General features: G+C 35.3%; 1 long non-coding RNA gene across 2 annotated transcripts in view; it reads left to right on the forward strand.

The window, feature by feature from the left end:
• Positions 1 to 15,238, forward strand: part of LOC137216980 (uncharacterized) — a 347,516-nt gene that overhangs the window by 185,942 nt on the left and 146,336 nt on the right. The gene's annotated exons all lie outside the window — the stretch shown is intronic.

Consider the following 15,238-nt stretch of genomic DNA (forward strand, 5'->3'; position numbering starts at 1 on the left):
TCAAACTTTTCCAAAATATAGCAGAAGGAGGAACACTCCCAAACTCATTCTACGAGGCCACCATCACTCGGATACCAAAACCAGACAAGGATGTCACAAAAAACGAAAACTACAGGCCAATATCACTGATGAACATAGATGCAAAAATCCTCAACAAAATACTAGCAAACAGAATCCAACAGCACATTAAAAGGATCATACACCATGATCAAATGGGGTTTATCCCAGGAATGCAAGGATTCTTCAATATACGCAAATCAATCACCGTAATACACCATATTAACAAATTGAAGGAAAAAAACCATATGATCATCTCAATAGATACAGAGAAAGCTTTCGACAAAATTCAACACCCATTTATGAAAAACCCTGCAGAAAGTAGGCACAGAGGGAACTTTCCTCAACATTATAAAGGCCATATATGACAAACCCACAGCCAACATCATCCTCAATGGTGAAAAACTGAAAGCATTTCCACTAAGACCAGGAACAAGACGAGGTTGCCCACTCTCACCACTATTATTCAACATAGTTTTGGAAGTTTTAGCCACAGCAATCAGAGAAGAAAAAGAAATAAAAGGAATCCAAATCAGAAAAGAAAAAGTAAAACGGTCACTGTTTGCAGATGACATGATACTATACATAGAGAATCCTAAAGATGCTACCAGAAAACTACTTGAGCTAATCAATGATTTTGGTATAGTAGCAGGATACAAAATTAATGAACAGAAATCTCTTGCGTTCCCATACACTAATGATGAAAAATGTGAAAGAGAAATTAAGGAAACACTCCCATTTACCATTGCAACAAAAATAATAAAATACCTAGGAATAAACCTACCTAAGGAGACAAAAGACCTGTATGCAGAAAACTGTAAGAAACTGATGAAAGAAATTAAACGTGGTACAAACAGATGGAGCGATATACCATGTTCTTGGATTGGAAGAATCGACATTGTGAAAATGACTCTACTACCCAAAGCAATCTATAGATTCAATGCAATCCCTATCAAACTACCACTGGCATTTTTCACAGAATTAGAACAAAAAATTTCACAATCTGTATGGAAACACAAAAGACCCCAAATAGCCAAAGCAATCTTGAGAAAGAAAAACAGAGCTGGAGGAGTAAGGCACCCTGACTTCAGACTATACCATAGAGCTACAGTCATCAAGATGGTATGGTTCTGGCAAAAAAACAGAAAGAGAGATCAATGGAACAGGATAGAAAGCCCAGAGATAAACCCACGCACATATGGTCACCTTATTTTTGATAAAGGAGGCAAGAATATACAATGGAGAAAAGACAGCCTCTTCAATAAGTGGTGCTGGGAATACTGGACAGCTACATGTAAAAGAATGAAATTAGAATACTCCCTAACACCGTACACAAAAGTAAACTCAAAATGGGTTAAAGCCCTAAATGTAAGGCCAGATACTATCAAACTCTTAGAGGAAAACGTAGGCAGAACACTCTATGACATAAATCACAGCAAGATCCTTTTTGACCCACCTCCTAGGGAAATGGAAATAAAAAGAAAAGGGACCGAATGAAACGTAAAAGCTTTCGTGCAGCAAAGGAAACCATAAAAAAAGATGAAAAGACAACCCTTAGAATCAAAGGAAATATTTGCAAATGAAGCAACTGACAAAGGATTAATCTCCAAAATATACAGGCAGCTCATGCAACTCAATATCAAAAAAGCAAACAACCCAATCCAAAAATCGGCAGAAGACCTAAATAGACATTTCTCCAAAGAAGCTATACATATTGCCAACAAACACATGAAAGGATGCTCAACATCACTAATCATTAGAGAAAAGCAAATCAAAACTACAATGAAGTATCACCTCACACCGGTCAGAATGGCCATCAAAATATCTACAAACCATAAATGCTGGAGATGTTGTGGAGAAAATGGAACCCTCTTGCACTGTTCGTGGGATCATAAATTGATACAGCCACTATGGAGAACAGTATGGAAGTTCCTCAAAAGTCTAAAAGTAGAACTACCATACGACCCAGCAATCCCACTACTGGGCATATACCCTGAGAAAACCATATTTCAAAAAGAGTCATGTACCACAATGTTCATTGCAGCTCTATTTACGATAGCCAGGACATGGAAGCAGCCTAAGTGTCCACTGACAGTTGAATGGATAAAGAAGATGTGGCACATATATATAATGGAATATTACTCAGCCATAAAAAGAAACAAAATTGAGTTATTTGTAGTGAGGTGGATGGACCTAGAGACTGTCATACAGAGTGAAGTAAGTCAGAAAGTGAAAAACAAATACCATATGCTCACACATACATACGGAATCTAAAAGAAAAAAAGTGTCTCTTAAGAACCTAGGGGCAGGACAGGAATAAAGATGCAGTTGTAGAGAATGGACCTGAGGACACGGGGAGGGGGAAGGGTTAGTGGGGATGAAGTGAGAGAGTGGCATGGACATATATACACTACCAAATGTAAAATAGATAGCTAATGGGAAGCAGCTGCATAGCACAGGGAGATCAACTCAGTGCTTTGTGTCCACCTAGAGGAGTGGGATAGGGAGGGTGGGAGGGAGACGCATGAGGGAGGGGATATGGGGATATATGTATACATATCGCTGATTCACTTGTTATAAAGCGGAAACTAACACACCATTGTAAAGCAATTATACTCCAATAACAATGTTTAAAAAAATTAAAAAATAAATTATGAGATGTACCAAGAAATAGAAAAGTGTTGTCCATACACAGGAAAAAAAGCAATCAGTAAATATTGTCCCTGAGGAAGCTCACTTACAAAAACAATAAATCAACTATTATATATATAATTCAAATAATTAAATGAAACCATATTTAAAGAATTACAAGAACGTATGGAAATATGTTATCAAATAAATAATATCACTGAAGAGGAATTTTTAAGAATCAAATACAAATTCTGAATTTTAAAACAGTATTAACTAAAATGAAAAATTCATAAGAGGGGCTCCATAATAGATTTAAGCAGGCAGAAGAATTGGTGAACTTTAATATAGATCAGTTCAGTTTATCCTGTCTGGGGAAGAACAAAAACAAAGAAGAACAAAAAAAATGAACAAAGCCTTAGATATTTATGAAACACAACGAAGCATAGCAACATAGACACAATGGGAATCCACTAGATGATAGAGAAAGGGGCATGTTACACAATGAATTGTGTTACCCCGAAAGGATATGTTGAAGTCCTAATCCTCAGCACCTCATAATGTGACCTTATTTAGAGATAGTATCTTTGTAGAAGTAATGAAATTAAAATTAGGGTGGGCCCTAGTTTTACTTGACTGGTGTCCTTTTAAAATGGGGAAATTTGGACATAGAGACACAGAGAAGATTATGTGAAGAGACACGGGGAATTCTGTGTGAATTCAGAGGTAGAGAATGGAATTATGCTGCCATGAACCATGAAATATCTGAGGCTACCAGAATCTGGAAGAGACAAGGAAGAATCCTTGTCCTACAGCTTTCATAGCATGACCCTGCTGACACCTTGATTTCAGACGTTGAGCCTCCAAAACTGTGAGGCATTAAATTTCTTTTGAGGCATTAAATTTCTATTGAAGCATTAAATTTCTATTCTATTCTATTTTATTTTAAGCTACCCAATTTAAATTTTAAGCTACCCAAATTAAATTTCTATTCTATTATATTCTATTTTAAGCTACCCAATCTGTGGTACTTTGTTACTACAGTCCTAGGGAAGTAATACAGAGCACAAAGATTATTTGTAGAAATAATGTCTGAAATTTCTCAGATGTGCTGAGAGACATGAATCTACACATCAAAGAATCTGAATAAATTCCAAGAATTACAATTCAAAGAGATCCACACCTAGACACATCATAAAGTGTCAAAAGCCAAAAACAAAAAAAAGAATATTGAAAGCAGCAAGAAAGTAGTGATTCATCACGCATAGGGGATCCTCAATAAAATTAACAACTGACTTCTCATTAGAAACTATGGAGGCCAAAAATCACTGGGATGACATACTAAAACCACTGAAATAAAAAAGTATGTCAACCAAGAATTCTGTATCCAAATAAGTGTACTTCAAAAGTGAAAGAGAAAATATATTCTCAGATCAACAAAGAATGAATTTGCTTTTAGTAGATCTGCCCTATAAGAATTATTGAAGGGAAGCCTTCAGAGTGAAAATAAAGGACACTAGAAATAACTCAAATTCACTCAAAGAAATAAAGACCACTGGTAAAGGTAACTATTGATACATAGGTGAATATGAAATGTATTATTACTTGTAATTCTTTCCTTATTCTGATTTAAAAGATAACTGCATAAAGCAAAAATTATAAAAGTGTTTTGATGGGCTTATAATATAAAAAGATGTCATTTGTATGACTATAATAGCACAAGGATTGGGGAAGGAAGATTGCTAAATTGGAGCAATTATTTGTATGCAATTGAAATAAAATTGGTATTAATCTGATGTAAATATGTTAATTGTAATTCTTAGAGCAACCACTATGAAGATGAATTGGAAAACAATAAAGGAAACAAGAATGGAATGAAAATGGTATAGAAAGAAAATATATTTAACACAAAAAAGACAGTTATAGATTAATAGAAAAACAAAAAAGCCTCAGACATATATAAAAGAAGTAAATAGCAGATATAAATGCTAGCATAGCAGTTATTAAATTCTCTTTTCACTCTCCCTTCTTCCTCCCTCTCTTCTTCACACACACTCACAGACACATTTACATACACAAAATGGGAGTGCCATTATTTTATTTATAAACAAGGAAGGGTATAGGAAAGAATAATGTATGAAGCTTAGTTACAAGGTTAAAATCAGAACATTATATTCTGACTGGTGAATTGGTGATATCAGTAATGAATAGAGACTTCATTTAAGACTGTGTTACATTTTTCTTTTATCATAGAGATAATTTTAATTTACTTAAACAGGCTTGATTTGAGCCCCATAAATGTACCAGATCAATCCCATCTCTTTAAAGGAGGTCTCATAGGAACAGATTCTGAATTATAGTTTACAATTTATGTAAAATGCACCTTATTTCTCAAAATTCAGCTGCAAGGTATAGTCAGAGCACACTCAGTTTAATTTGGGGTGTGGGTAAGTTTCTGTAGAGGCATTATGGATTCACAGATTACTACCCATTCTAATGAATCTCTCATTTCAGTGCAAAGTGTTGCTCTTCATGGCTAATGAAGTGGAAAGCTGAGACTATTTGTGGCAGAATAGCATTCTCCAATTTATCTCAGGGGGAAAAGCCATTTTTTGCTAATCTTGAAAATGTTTCCCATGAAGTGACAGCAATTAGGGATATTTTTGGCTAGTGTAATAAGCAAGTAAACCAATCCATAAAACTAGGCTGTGGTATGAACATGTAGGTCAATCTTTCCAGTTGATTTTGATTAACCCTGTCATCAAAGACATAGAAATCACACTTTCCATCAAAGTCATGGTTATTCTGTGCCACTCAAATTATACTGAATAAAAGAGACCTTTTGTGTGATTTCATTGTGGATTTAGAGGAACCCAAAGGAGACACTTCTGAGATATTACCACAGTTGACTAGATTTTACTTTAGAATAAAACATATATGTCACCTAGAACTTAAGATCACATAAGCATGTTCTCTTAGTCACGGTGTCAACAACAGTCTGGTCATATGGAACTCTATCAATGAATCCATAGATATCCAGGCCTGAAGATAAAGTAGTCTGAATTATTCTCATGATATTATTATTAGCACCATTATCAATAAGCAAGGAACACAACTTCTGCCTATGTCCTTGAAACATGTAATACTCAACTTTGTCTATACACACACACACACACACACACACACACACACAGAGCAATGGAGGGTATGCCCAAAGGACATAGGAGCCACCTGAAAGAGTGTCCAATGGCCAAACTATCATAAAATAAATATTGGGTAAAAATTAAAATAAGCATCAGATTATAAGTCAAGGTATAAAATAAATGTCTATACAGATGTAAATAAATGATTTAAGAAGTAAGTAAATGATTTAAGAAGTAAACAAATGGAGACAATAGACAAATCTGTGCAGAAGAATTCCAAATAATTTATGTAGATACTGTGCTCTCAAGGAAGTGGACTTTAACTCCCCACCCCTTGAACGTCACTTAGTGATTTGCTTTCAAAGAGTAGAGTATGGAAAGCAGGGGAAAAGAGTAACTTTACAGTGGAGGATATGACAAACACTACCTCAGCCAGATGATGAAGGTTAACCTGAAGATAGCATGTACTCTTGATATTATTTGGTGAGAATGGCACTTTAACTTCTGTGGTCTTTTCCTCAAAAGCCCATGCTTCAAAATCTTGTAAGTTCCTTCTCTTTCTGACAATTCGAACAGTATTTTTTTAATGTTTGTGTAGCAACACCATCTTGTTCAGCAGTTGACATTGTCAGCTTTTTTAGATTTTAACCATTCTAGTAGGTATGTAGTGATACCCCACTGTTGTTTTAATTTGCAATTCTCTAATAACAAATGATATTGAGCTTCTTTTCATATGCTTATATGCCATCTATATACTTTGATGAACTGTCTGTTAAGATCTTTCGGCCACTTTTAGTTTGTTATTTTAATAGTTTTTGTACATTTTAGATACAAATCCTTCATCTGATATGTGATTTGTAAATAATTTCTCCCAGTTGGTAACTTTTCTTTCTCTTGTCAGTGTCTGACAGATAAAAAGGTTTAATTTAAATACAGTTAAACTTATTTTTTTCTGTATTCTTATTTCTATATTGTTTTTGTTGTACCTAAAACTCATCACCAACCTGAACATCACAAAGATTTTCTCCTATATTTTCTCCTAGAAATTTTATAGCTTTGCATTTTATCAATACATTTATGTGTATGATCCATTTTGAGTGAGTTATTGTGGAAGATGTAACCTTTGTATCTAGTTTTATTTATTTATGATTAAATATCATATTAGCTGTAGGGTTTTTGTAGATGTACTTTATCAGGTTGAGGAAATTTTTTCTGTAGTTTATTCAGAGTTAGTTTTTGTAGAGCTTTGCCATGAATTCCCATATTATTTTGAAATAAATCTAAGATACTATATTATTGAATCTATACAAAGTAATAACTTTAACAGTCATAACCATAACATAACCCATTATCATACCTAAAATTAACAATAATTTCTTAGTATCATCAAATATACAGGCAATTTTCAAATTTCAAATTGTCTTATAAATATCATGTTTTTGACAGTTTGTTTAAATTAGGATCTGAATGAATCCTCACATTGTGATTACATGATATACCTTTTAAGCCTCTTAATTTCTGATTTTTCCCTAATAATTCTTCCAATTTCCTTTAAAATTTAAGAAACCAATTTATTTGTCCTATAGATCTTTCACTTTCTGAATTTTGTTAATTTTATCCCCATGGCAACATTTAGGTTTTAATCAGTTCCGTATTTCATGTAAATTGTACTAGATCTCAAAACGATCAGATTCAGATTAATTTTTTTGAAGATTATTTTAAGAGGTGTTTGTGTTTGCAACCAGAAGGCAAATAATCTGTCTTTTTGAATTGTTAGCAGATCAATGACTAGACCCATTCATTCATTAAGAGTTGCAATATGGTGATTTTCTAATTCTATCATTCCTTCTTTATTCCATAACTTGAATACTACTCTAAAGATAAAATTTCCTTCACCCATATTATTGTCACCCACAGAAATAAGTCAGACCTCTAACCCCAAAATTTGTTTAGATGACAAGACTGATGATGCCACAGATATACTTAGAGGGTATGAAAGGTTATTTCTCACATAAGGCTTTCTGGGGAGAACATAGTATGTTATGCTCCCAAGAAGAACTAAGCATTGATTGATGGGCAGAAAAGGAGTTTGGCTTGGGGTTTTATTGTAGTTAGAGGGTGGGGCTGGTATGTGGGTTTTTGCACATGGACAGAGGTTTGTGTGGTTTGAACGTCTCACTGGCACAAAAGGAGGGAGCCCCCATGGTTTTTTTTATCAACTTACCCAGATATGGTACCGAAAGGAAAGGGAGGGGTAGGGATTAAAAGATGTGTGGGGTTACATGATATTCTGGGGAGGGTTTTTTTCTACTCTGGTCATGTTTACATGTAAAGGTTTCTTCAAAGAGTCTCGCATCAGTATTATCATGGTTAGGGCCTCCTCCATGGCAAACGTTGATTTAAAATTTTATTTATTTGTTTGTTTATTATTGAATACAGTAGAATTTTTTTAGAGCAGTTTAAGATTCACAGAAAAACTGAGTAGAAGGTACAGAGATTTCCAGTATATCCCCTTCCCCCACATTTGCATAACCTCTCTCATTGTCAACATACCCTACCAAAGTGTGGCACACTAGTTAGAATTGATAAACCTACATTGATACATCATTATCACTCAGAGTCCATAATTTACATTAGGGTCTACTCTTAGTGTTGTACATTCTATAGGTTTGGACAATGGCATTTATTCCCCATTAGAATATCAAACAGAACAGTTTCATTGCTCTTAAAATCCTCTGCTCTCTTGACTTTTCATACTTCCCTCCCCTCTAATCCCTGGCAGCCACTGATCTTTTTACTGTCTCCATAGTTTTGCTTTTTCTATAATGTCATATAGTTGGAATCATACAGTATATAAGCTTTTCAGATTGACTTCTTTCACTTAGTAATATGCATTTAATTTTCCTCCATGTCTTCTCAAGGCTGAATAGATCATTTATTTTTAGCGCTGGATAATATTCCATTGTCTAGATATATCACATTTATGTATCCATTAGCCTACTAAGGGACATGTAGTTTGCTTCCAAGTTTTGGCAATTATGAATAAAGCTGCTATAAATATCCAGGTGTGTTGACATGTTTTCAATTCCTTGGGTTAAATACCAGAGAGAATGATTGCTAGATCATGTGGTAAGAGTATGTTCAGTTTTATAAGAAACTCCCTAACTGCCTTCCAAAGTGAGTACCAGTTTAAATTTCCATCAGCAATGAATGAGAGTTCCTGTTGCTCCCAATCTTCATGAGCATTTTCTGTTGTCAGTTTTCTGGCATTGTAGCCATTTTGATAGGTGTGTAGTGGCATCTCGTTGTTTTAATTTGCATTTCCCTTTTGACATATGATGTAGAGCATCTTTTCGTATGGTTGTCATCTGTATATCTTATTTGGGGAGGTGTCTGTCAAGGCCTTTGGCTCATTATTTAATCAGGTTGTTCATTTTCTTATTGTTGAGTTTTTAATACTGTATACTTTGGATAACAGTCCTTTATCAGCTATGTCTTTGCAAATATTTTATCCAGTCTGTGCATTCACTTTTCATTCTCTTGACATTGTCTTCGGCAGGGCATAGATTTTTAAGTGCAACTAAGTGCAACTTAATCAATTATTTATTTTATGGATTGTTTACTGGGGGGTTATACTAAAGAAGTCATTAAAAAACTAAGGTCATCTTGATTTATTTTCTAGGGGTTTCATAATTTGGGGTTTTACATTTAGGTATATAATCAATTTGAGTTCATTTTTATGAGAGGTTTAAGGTCTGTGTCAGACCCTTTTTTTTGCATATGGATATCCAGTTTTTTCAGCACCATTTATTGAAAAAAAGAAAAAGAAAAACTATTTTTGCTCCATTGTATTGCCTTTGATCCTTTGTCAAAGATCAGTTGACTATACTTATGGGGGTCTATTTCTTGGCTCTCTATTCTGTTCCACTGATCTATTTTTCTATTCTCTCACCAGTACTACATGGTCTTGAATATTGTAGCTTTATAGTAAGTCTTGAAGTTGGGTAGTGTCAGTACACCAACTTTGTTTTTCTCTTTGAAAATTATGTTGATTATTCTGGAGCTTTTGTCTTTCCATATAAACTTTAGAATTCATTTGTTGATATCCACAAAATAACTTGCTTGGATTTGGGTTGGGCTTGCATTGAATGTATAGATTAAGTTGGGAAGAAATGACATCTTTACAATATTGAGTCTTCCTATCCATGAACATGGAATATCTCTCCATTTATTTTGTTCTTTGATTTCATTTATAAGAGTTTTGTTGTTTTCCTCATATAGTTCTTGCACGTATTTTGTTAGATTTACACCTATTTTAATTTTTTTGTGATAATGTAAATGGTATTGTGTTCTTAATTTCAAATTTCACTTGTTCATTGCTCGTATATAGGAAAGTGTCTTAGTCCATAGAACTGCTGTAACAAGATACCACAGAGTTGGTGGCTTATAAAAAACAGAAATTCATTTATCATAGCTCTGGATACTGGAAGTCTAACATCAGGGTGCAAGCATGGTCGTGTGAGGGACCTCTTCTGGGTTGCAAAGTTCTTGTTGTAGCCTTACATTGGCAGAAGAGACAAGCAAGCTCTCTGGAGCCTCAGTTTCAAGGCACTAATCCCACTGATGAAGGCTCTGTTCTTATGACCTAATCACCTCCAAAAGGCCCCACCTCCTAATACCTTAGGGGTTAGAATTTGAATTTGTGAGTTTTGGGAGAACACCAACATTCAGACAATAGCTGAAAGTGATTAACTTTTGTATATTACCCTTGTATTCTGTAACCTTGCTATAATTGCTTATGAGTTTCAGGATTTTTTTTTTTTTTTTTTTTTTTTTGCAGTATGTGGGCCTCTCACTGTTGTGGCCTCTCCCGTTGCGGAGCACAGGCTCCGGACGCGCAGGCTCAGCAGCCATGGCTCATGGGCCCAGCCGCTCTGCGGCATGTGGGATCTTCCTGGACCGGGGCACGAACCCATGTCCCCTGCATCGGCAGGCGGACTCTCAACCACTGCGCCACCAGGGAAGCCCAGTTTCAGGATTTTTTGTCAATTCTTTAGAATTTTCTACATAAAGAATCATGTCACCTCTAAAGACAGTATTATTTCTTCTTTCCCAATTTGTATACCTTTTGTTTTTTCTTCTTGTCTTATTGTATTAGCTGGGACTTCCAGTATGATGTTGAAAAGAAGTGGTGAGAGGAGACATTCTTGCCTTTTTCCTGATATTAGTGGGAAAGAAAAAAAGAGTTTCTCACCATTGTGTTCTGAAAGCAAATATTGCCATGATTTCTATTCTTTTATGTTTGTTAAGGTTTGTTTTGTGGCCCAGAATGTGTTATGTCTTGGTGAATATTCCATTGAGCTTGAGAAGAACAAGCTATTGCTGTTGGATGAAGTAGCCTACAGATGTCAGTTAGATCCAGTTGATTGATGGTACTGTTGAGTTCAACTATGGCCTTACTGATTTTCTTCCTGATGGATCTCTCCTTTTCTGATAGAGAGGTGCTGAAGTCTCCAAATGTAATAGTGGATTCATTTATTTCTCCTTGTAGTTCAATCAGTGTTTGCCTCCTATATTTAGATTCTCTGTTTTTAAGTGCATATATGTTAAAGATTATTTACATCATCTTGGGGAATTGATCCCTTTATCATTATGCAATGCCTCTCTTTATCCCTGAAATTTTCCTTGCTCTGAAGTCTGCTCTGTCTCCCATTAATATAGCTACTTCTGCTTTCTTTTGATTAGTGCCATCATGGTATATCTTTATCTATTTAATTTTACTCTGTATGTATCTTTATATTTAAAGTGGGTTTCTTGTAGACATCATATAATTGGGTCTTATTTTTTACCCATTCTAATGGTCACTTTGATTTCAGTGGTTTATTTAGACCATTGAAGTTAAATGTGATTATTTCCATATTTGGGTTAATATCTACCATAATTGTTACTTTTCTCTATTTGTTGATCTTGTTCTTTGTTCCTATTTTTGTCTTACACTCTTTTTCTGCTTTCTGTGGTTTTAACTGAGCATTTTATATTAATCCATTTTTCCCCTTTCTTAATATATCATTTGTAGTTTTTTGTTTTTTACTTACTTTAGAAGATTGTCTTTTCACTCTTTTGATTATTTCCTTTACTGTGCAGAAGCTTTTTAGCTTGATGCAATCCCACTTGTCTATTTTTGCCTTTATCGCCTGTGTATTTGGGGTTATGTTCAAGAAAATCATTGCCCAGACCAATGTCAAAAAGCTTTTCCCCCTATGTTTTCTTTTATTCATTTTATGGTTTCAGGTCTTAAGTTTAAGTCTTTAATCCATTTGAGTTGATTTTTGTGTATGATGTGAGATTATGGTCCAGTTTCACAATTCTCCATGTGGTTATCCAGTTTTCCCAGCACCATTTATTGAACAGACTATCCTTTGCCCAAGAATACAATTGTGTATTCTTGCCCCATCTAGTCAAAGATCAGTTGCCCATAAATGAGTGGGTTTATTTTTGGGCTCTAAATTCTGTTCCGCTGGTCTATATGGGGGTTTTGTTGCTTTTTTTTTTTTTTTTTTTTTTTTTTGACAGAGACATATTGTTTTGGTTACTGCAGCTTTATATTTTAAAATCAGGAAATGTGATGCCTTCTGTTTTGCTCTTCTTGGTCAAGATTGCTTTGGCTATTTGTGGTCTTCTGTAGTTACATATGAATTTTAGGATTGTTTTTTCTATTTATGTAAAAAATGCCATTGTGACTTTGATGGGGATTGCATAAGAATATGTAGATTGCTTTGAGTAGTATGGCACCTTAACAATATTAATTCTTCTAATCCACGAACATGGGATATTTTTCTTTCCTTTTTTATCTTCTTTAATTTCTTTCATCTATGTTTTATACTTTTCAGTGTACAGATATTTCACCTCCTTGGATAAATTTATTCCTATTTTGTTGTTTTGATGCTGTTGTAAATGGTCTGTTACCAAGGACACCTATCAGTTTAGTTTTCATCATGGCTTCTGCTGGGTCCTTGGGTGAGTGTCTGGGTAGGCATGACTGCCTCTGAACCATAGTAGAATAGGGCTGGAGCCAGGTCATGGGGCTGCTTAGGGACCACAGTCTGTCTGAGGTCAGCAGGGCTGTTATTGGGGGTGCCTAAGGGTATGGCTTCTGTCAGGTCCCTTGGTCTGGTCCTTGGCTGGGCAAGACTGCCTTAGGACAGTGGTAGAATAGAGCTGGAGCCAGGGACTGCTGGCTGGAGCCATGGGACTGCTTCGGGGATCACATTTGAATCCAAGGTGGGCAGGCTTGTTACCAGGGCCTGGTTCCTCCCATGTCCCTTGGTGGAAGGAGCTGGTGGCAGGACCATGGACAAGTTGTACTGGATCTGAGACTGCAGAGTGGATGGAGTTGCTTCTGGTCTGCAGCTGGAAACGTGGTTGGTGAGCCTACCACTGTCGCACAGGCCTGCCTTCTCAAAGAAGCCCTCCTCAGTCTTGGGTTCTACTGGGGTTTTACAACCTCCTACCTGGATCCCAAAGCTCCCACACAGGGACTTTTGTCCATGGGTGACTGTTGAGTATTTCTTTCTGTGGGACGATGTGGACTGGGGATCTCCTCTTCCACCATCTTGCTCACCTCACTCAGTTCTTTCCCTCTTGATTTGCAATGCCTTTACCGCTTATGCCAATAATACTTAGTCCATTTGGGCTGCTATAACAAAATACCATAGACTGGATGGCTTATAAACAACCAATGTTTATTTCTCATAGTTCTGGAGACTGGGAAGTCCAAGATCAAGGTGCCAGCAGATTTGATGTCTGGTGAGAGCTTGCTTCCTTGTTCAAAGACAGCCATCTTCTCTCTGTGTCCTCATATAACAGAAGAGGCAAGGGAGTTCTCTGGGGTTTATTATAAAGGCAATAATGCCTTTTATGAGGGCTCTACCCTCATGATTTAATCAACTCCCAAAGGCCCCACTGCCTTATACCATCACGTTGGGCATTAGGTTTCAGGATATGAATTTGGGGGATGGGGTGGACACAAACCTTCAGTCTATAGCAACCACACTGAGTTAATTATTCTAATTTTATAATAGTTTTTAAAAGCCTATCAAGCTCGTTCTTTCTCTTCAAAGAATATTTTTTAACACATTGAACATCCACAGAATTTGCAAATAAATTTATGAAGCCCACAAAATATTCTCCTGGGATTTTGATTGAGATTGGCATTGACATTGTATCTAGAGATTTTTGTTATTATTTACATCCCAATCTATAAATATGGTATAACACTCAATTTATTTAGGTTTATCTTAATATCTCTCAATAAAGTTTTTTCTAATTTTATCCATAAAAGCCTTACATAGCCTTTAGGAGGTTTATTCCTAGGTATTAAAATTTACTGTAGCATCAAAATATCTATCTCTTAAAATTTTCATTTTCCAGTGAGTTTTGCTGGGATATAGAAAACAACTGATTTTTAGATACTGATTTTAAATCAAGCAATCTTGATAAACACTTATTAATTCTAGTATTTATCTCTAGATTCTTTTATAGTTCCTATGTAAGCAATTATCAATTGCTAATAATGACAGTTTTACTTATTTCTTTTATCAATCCTTACCATTTTATTTTTCCTGCTTTATTCTGTTGGCTAAGGACTAGCAGTAAAATGCAGAATAGAAAAGGTGATTATTTGGACTTTATAGAACTATATCTAAAATAGAGAAAGGTTTGTTTTTTGTGGAGAAATCATGTATCATCTGTAGTCACAAGAAAAAAAACATATATATATATTTTTTCTGCTTGGCAAACCTAGCTTCATGTGACAGCTGCTACTGTCTGACCAGTGATAATAAAATCTGTTGTATATCCCTTCTCCTGCCATCTATTTTTGTGCTCCTTTGGATATGTTAGGGAAGGAGAAAAAGCAGCTTTGCAGGAGGACATATGTTCACTAAACTGTGGCCAATCAATTTGGATAATCTCTAGTGTGAATTTTCACCCTAGGCAGACAAGTTTTTCACCACAAACCAAGCTCTGCTTTCTGTAGAAATAAACCAGTATTCTCAGAGTTTACAGAAGTCTAGTATACATTTCTAACTTTTAAGCAGCAAAAGATTAGTTTAATATGGGCAATACTGCATGTAAGTAATATTAAATGTTATGATTAGGTTATTTATTGGCTACTTATATATATGTGTGTGTGTGTGTGTGTGTGTATATATATATATATATATACACACACACACACACACACACACACACACATAAGCAATAGCCTAACAATCAACTGGTTAAAAAGCATACAAAATGTATCCGACGACTAAGCAGTTTTTTTTCCCGAATGACAAAACATAGTTTTGTTTTTCCTAACTAAAATTTAAAAAGATTTTTTTTTTAAGTATGGTAAATCTGTTCAGATG

This window comes from Pseudorca crassidens, chromosome X (genome assembly GCF_039906515.1).
Source record: "Pseudorca crassidens isolate mPseCra1 chromosome X, mPseCra1.hap1, whole genome shotgun sequence".
NCBI lineage: Eukaryota > Metazoa > Chordata > Mammalia > Artiodactyla > Delphinidae > Pseudorca > Pseudorca crassidens.